The 6606-nt window shown below is 38.6% G+C and overlaps 1 pseudogene; it reads left to right on the top strand.

Moving 5' to 3' along the window:
* The first annotated feature begins 477 nt into the window (after nucleotides 1-477).
* Nucleotides 478-4679, top strand: LOC134204267 (sodium-coupled monocarboxylate transporter 1-like; annotated as a pseudogene).
* Nucleotides 4680-6606: the final 1927 nt, after the last annotated feature.

Genomic DNA, 6606 nt, shown 5'->3' with positions numbered 1-6606 from the left:
ATGGACAGCTGAATCCAAGCCAATTGAAGCATAAGAAAGGATATAATGTTCATACACATACTCATAAGGCATCGCCCGATCCGATCACATATAAGTCTTCCATGTCTATCCACAATAAACTTATTCGCCGAAGACGCGTCGAGGTGCTGCATTAATAAGCACATTTTCTCTATGTCGCACTGGACACAAATCTGTCGCAGTAATCCATCAGACAGCTACTATCCCATGTCCTTTACCTAGTCATCTGTTTGTATTAGTCGGTTCGGTGGAGCTGGCGGCTTGCGATGCTTGATAACAAGATCGTGCGATGGACGCCCTATGCGGTCTGGACGTAATCTTTCGTCTTGGGTAGATTTTAGGCTTCCTATGGACGATGAAGATGCTGATCATGATAATGACGACAACGCGATAGCGCCAGTTCAAGTACGGCGCGCTCCGCTGGAGCACCAACTATTACCTACTTCACTTGCCACGGAAGATCAGTCTGGCTGAAGACTGCGGATCGTATCGACGTGATTCTTTCCAGCAGAAGTGCGGTGGGATCCAGTTGAGTTCCTGTTACACTTAGATGATAACAGATTGAGCCGGAAGAAACGTGTTTGTTTGAGGGTGTTGTCGGAAGGATTTATAGCAGGTTCGTATATCGTTCCTTAATGAGCTTGGAAATATTACTACTTACCAACAAAACGGATCCGCGTTGTACCGTTGTTTAATGGGCCTTATATCTTACCTGGAATAATCTTGGGTTGTAAATCATTTTAGCCTATTTAAAGAATATAACTAGGAGAAAGCTACACAGATAATTATAAACAAAAAAAGTTTGAACTATCTTACGTATTGTGCTGTTCAAAAAAACTATTTACTTTAAAGATATTTTTAACTATTTTGTGAATCACGTTTCTTCCACTTATTCCAAATATCTTATCATAGAGACAACTTCAATTGTGTTCCGGGATATAATACTTGCGACACATTATTATGCATCGTTTGTGCTACCGTATAAAGAAGTAGATATGTACTGCTTTGCAATGCAATGCTTTCGGATCTGGTAATGATAAACACTGCAATTATTGGCCTTCAGTTTAGGATGTTACGTTGTGAGCTCAAAATTATGCTATGTCGTGTGATTGCAAAGTACGCATTTCAAATTTTGCACAGTTAATAGCAAAAGTTTTATTGATGATGTACAAATTGTATGGGGACAAAAAAGAAAAGCGAAAGTATCCATCAATAGCGACGACTTGTCCTGCTGGCTGGTATGTATCCATACAATTGATATGAAAAATAAATTCCAATCCTTTCTTTTTCTATATATTCCCTGCATCGCTATGACCAGAACGGCGAAAAAATAATGTAAATGAATAAGTTGCGAGTAATGGAACTCAATAATCGATTTTCGAATATTGTACATCATCAATAAGCCTTTTCTAATAACAGCAACATTTTAATTGCGTTTCTTTCGTACAACCGACAAAAAATCTTCAAAAAAAATCATGATTTTGACCTTACAAGGTAGAAGCTTCCCTTAAGGCCAAACTACTAGATAGGCTTCTGAACAATTCACTTTAAACTAAATTATATTCGTTTGATTTATCTGTTAATTTGTTTTTTGTTTATTTTATTGGACGCGAAACATGTTGTGCATCACTTTATATCAGGACAGGTTAATTCATATTTACTAGTCGAGGTTATTGTATTTCTCTAAATTCTACATTCAAGCGTAGTTAATAATTCCTATGCGAGCAAATAAAAACCGGCAACAAGTATGGTGGTTTCGCCCTTATCGTATACGAAGTATACGTAAAGGCTCATTGTTAACAACAAAAGCTAACTTTTTATTGGAGGCTCGGAGACCCAGAGTGTTATATACCAATCGACTAAGCTCGACGAACTGAGATGATGCCTGGCTGTGTGTGAATGTGTGTATGTGGAGGAAAAAGAACTCACTCACTTTTTAAACACTTACCCTTAACAGATTTGCTCGCAGCAAATTGCATTCGACAGGAATCTTGTCCCATTGTTTCCTATTTAAAAAGTTGGCCCAGAACGCACTGTAGGCTCAAAAGCTATGGCCAAAATGCTACTTTATATGCACGAGAAAACGCACCATCACCTCTAGGTGGATTAATTAGCGTTTTTCTATATTGAAAATACACCTGAAAAAAAACATAATTTCTTCATAATAATGTTTGCCAGCCCCTGATCAATCGCTGACAAATGAGAAACTAAGGCACAACATCGCGGCAAATGTTCAAACAAAGATGACTAGCATGATACCATTAAGGCAAACCATCTAATCTATATGAATACGACGCACATGAGATTAGAGTAGATGAAACTTTTCCGGTCATTTTTGAAGTTAACTTCAGTTAGTTACGTTTTCCAGATCAAATTGAATAGCCACGATGGAAGAAGACGCACATATGGTCGAAGATTTCGACGATATTTTCCAGCCCACCATAACAACTCATCTGACTACGGATCAGATATCAAGTACCACTGACCTGCCTCCTACCGCCACAATAATCTCTAGCCTCCTGACGGAAGTCGCGAAGGTACTTACTTCTACACTCCCTTCTACGAGTACATCATATCCGACTTCTCCCGAAAGCTCGACGACGTCCTCATTCTCCAATATAGCAGATACAATATCACCTCTTCCAACGATGAACTCGGGGGAAGCTGGCAGTGGTGATTTATTTTTTTCTATGATTGATTATGTGATATTTGCATCAATGCTGCTGATATCAGCGTTAATTGGAGTATACTTTGGATTTCTGTCCAAGGTTAAACAAGACAATACCGAGGAATACCTGCTTGGTGGAAAGACCATGAACAAGTTTCCCGTGTCAGCTTCATTGATCGCATCGTAAGAGAATTCGACCGAAAACTAAAAAACATGATATTAATACTTTTGCCTATTTTTTCAGGCATGTTTCCGGAATAACTCTACTTGGAGTCCCCTCGGAACTCTATGGTTATGGATCGCAGTATTGGCTGTGCATTATTTCAGCGTTCTCGGTAACTTTCCATTCATGAAATTCTTACAGCTAATTCATCACTTTTTCTCATAATCTACTCATGATGTGTTCATGCGTTATTTCAAGACATTCGATGATTTATTTCCAGGTTAATATTCTGATGGAGAAAATCTATTTGCCAGTGTTCTACGATCTACAGGTGATGTCAGTATTCACGTATTTGGAAAAGCGATTTGATCGAACGGTACGATCGGCGGCTAGTTTCGTCTACGCTCTTGCGTGCATGATTTACATCCCGATTGTGGTGTATGTTCCAGCGTTGGCTTTTAGCCAGGTTACTGGCATAAACCTGCATCTGATCACACCTGTAATATGCATCATTTGTATCTTCTACACGACTGTCGGAGGATTGAAGGCCGTCGTTTGGACCGATACGCTGCAATTTATTTTGATGATTTTAGCAATTCTTTCGATTATTATCCTGGGTCTCGTCAGTGTTGGCGGCTTCTCCAACGCGTGGGAAGCAGCAGATCGAGGTGGTCGATTGGTGTTCTTTAAGTAAGACATATTTCATGCAATCTGAATAATCAATAATTGACACATTATTTTTCAGCATGGACCCCGATCCTTTCATACGAACTTCCTTCTGGGCAGTTACATTTGGCCTTTCAACTATGTGGATCGCAAACTTAGGAGTAAGTCAAGGATGCGTTCAACGATTTCTCGCTGTTCCAGATTTAAAGGTAGCCAAAAAATCTTTGATCATCTTCACCTGTGGATTGATTTTCATCAAAAGCTGTTCATGCTTCACTGGAGTTCTAATGTATGCTAAGTACGAATCCTGTGATCCATATACGATTAGAAAAATCAGTAAATTGGATCAAATTTTACCTTACTACGTGATGGATGTTGGAGGCAAAATCCCGGCCTTCCAGGACTCTTCGTATCAGGAATATTTTCAGCAGCTCTATCCACAATGTCATCTGTTTTGAATACTCTTGCGGGAACTATCTACGAAGACTTCATTCGACACCGTTATCCAAACTCGAGTGAGAAAACCGCAAGTAACGTGATGAAAGCTTTGGTTGTGATACTCGGAGTTATTATTATCGCTCTGGTATTCGTTGCTGAGAAAATGGGCCAAGTCATGCATATGGCCATTTCACTTTCGGGTGTTACATCCGGCACCCTACTGGGAATGTTTTCGTCCGGGATGCTCTCAACCACAATCAACACCAAAGGTGTTATCGCTGGTTCTGTTGTCTCAATGCTGGCAACTGGCGCGATTTTGATCGGCGCACAATTGAATCCCAAGCACCCGTTCATGCCGTTCCGAACCGATGGTTGTGATGCAAGTCTTCTTCAGAATGTTACGTTGGTAACACCGCCCCCACCCACGATTCAGGATGATATTCCACAAATATTTAAACTAAGCTTTATGTACTATGCGTTGTTCGGTGTCATTGTTTATTTCGTTGTGGCTTACATAGTAAGTATTATGACCGGACGAGTAGAGATTAATGATCAGCGGCTGCTGGCACCTTTCATGCGGAATCAGAAGCAATACGAAAAGGAACAAACTCTGAGGAAGCACAACATCCAATATACGGAGATTAATCTGGCGTTGAAGGAACTACAAAAACCTCTGAAGTTAAGCAGTGATTAAATTTATATTATATAAATGCTTTTTGTTCACAGTATAAAGCCTTTTCATATGAGTGAAAGTCCCTATATGAATACATGCTAGCTCACAACCAAACCGTTTCACTAACCAACTCCAGCAGCATAAAATAGGCTGATTTGGAGGCTGGAACGTATATGACTAAATTTCGTTGTATATGAGTAATAGAAACATGTTTACAACATATGTGTCGCACAAGAAATAACTGAAAACTGTAATCATATGCTTAAGTTACTTTCTTTATTTTTTTAATTGCTTCACTTAAATGATTTTTTAATTTAATATTAAGTTCTTCACTGTATTTTCTGAACTTGAATTCTTATGGGTATGAATTATACCTTTTTTTAGGAAAACCTAACGCAGTGAACACATATCTAGTAGAGTCAAGTACGAGACACTGAAGAAATGTTTACTGTTGAGGTAAATACGTATCAAGTTAAGCCGCCTCGCAGCTTTGTGTTCATTAAGCACTTTAAGCACAGTTATTAACTGCGAGGTTTCTAAGCCAAGTTTACCATTTATGCATTCGTATATCATGAGGCTAACACGATGATACTTTTATGCCCAGGGAAGTCGAGACAATTTCCAATCCGAAAATTGCCTAGACCGGCACCGGGAATTGAACCCAGCCACCCTCAGCATGGTCTTGCTTTGTAGCCGCGCGTCTTACCACACGGCTAAGGAGGGCTCCAAGTTAAACACCATGCTAATATTGGTTTTGTAAATTGTTTGGAATTATTTTGAATACCAAAGTATTCCAGCAATAGGCTGACCAGATCATTTCGGTGAAAAAACGAGACAAACGCGCTTGCAAAACGGGACATGTCAAAAAACCTTGTGATAAAATTCTAGAGCTGTGAAAATTTTCCAAATTCATAGGTTTAATTTTCATTTTCCGTGTAAGAAATTAGAAATGTTTTATAGAGTGAATGATTCACCACCATAACCTTCTATTGTATAAAGTTAGCTGCAAAAAAAAATAAACTACAAATATTTCACTCTTCAAAGGAACGCGGACAAAAACCCGAAAAAGAAAATTACGCTACTCTGAATATTAAAAAATGGGAAATTTTAAAATTTTAATTCAATCTACTCTTTGACATGCATTAAGGTTTTTTTTTATTGACCAATATCAAAAACTTTTCCAATTCTGAACATTTGAAAATAACAAACAATAGTCAAAGTACCAATCTAATCAGTTCACAGTCCTTTTTGATCGAAATTGATTTAAATGACGCTAAAAATAGCTTCCCATCTCGGGGATCTTGTCAATTGGTTTTGTTTCCATGTGCTCCCAAAAAAGCGGGACTCATGCAATTTCTTCGCGGAAAGGTAAACATTCCTGGCTAATTTATAGCCTGGTTTATAGCTCGGACTCCGGATTAGGAGATTTCCGCCGGATTGTATTTTAAATCGAGCGAAATTTCTAATTTATCATAACGGAATGCCTTAAATCTCGACCACACGCATGGGAGCGTAGTTTGCAGACAAGTTCCTGATGTGTGAACTAGCGTTCAAGAACGTGGGGACCTTAAATCTAGCCTTTAATCCGACCAGATTTTCCCTCGGTTTGAAACTGTTTTAAACTCGATTTTATTTTTACTTAGTTGAGAGATGATCCAGCCGAGGGGTGTAAATCTCTCTAATAAGGACGCAAAAAACACTTTCTATGTATGATCAATGTAGTATCAATGAAAAAACGGGACAAATTTAGAGTTTTTCAGATTACGGTCTAAAAAACGGGATTCTTTGTTTTCGCATGGTATTGATTTAGGTACATGGTATGACCTGCAATACCATTTAAATATCAAACAAATGCGTTTCCTTTACTTTTTGCAGAAAATCGCATCGTGCTCGTATACTATTTTATCCTAATGCATTACCACAAATAATCTTCTTGTGAAAGATCGGAAAAATATTATTACAGGGCTGAGATATTGACGA

The sequence above is a fragment of the Armigeres subalbatus genome, unplaced genomic scaffold, assembly GCF_024139115.2.
Source record: "Armigeres subalbatus isolate Guangzhou_Male unplaced genomic scaffold, GZ_Asu_2 Contig491, whole genome shotgun sequence".
Lineage (NCBI taxonomy): Eukaryota > Metazoa > Arthropoda > Insecta > Diptera > Culicidae > Armigeres > Armigeres subalbatus.
This window is presented reverse-complemented; position numbering and strand designations above follow the sequence as displayed.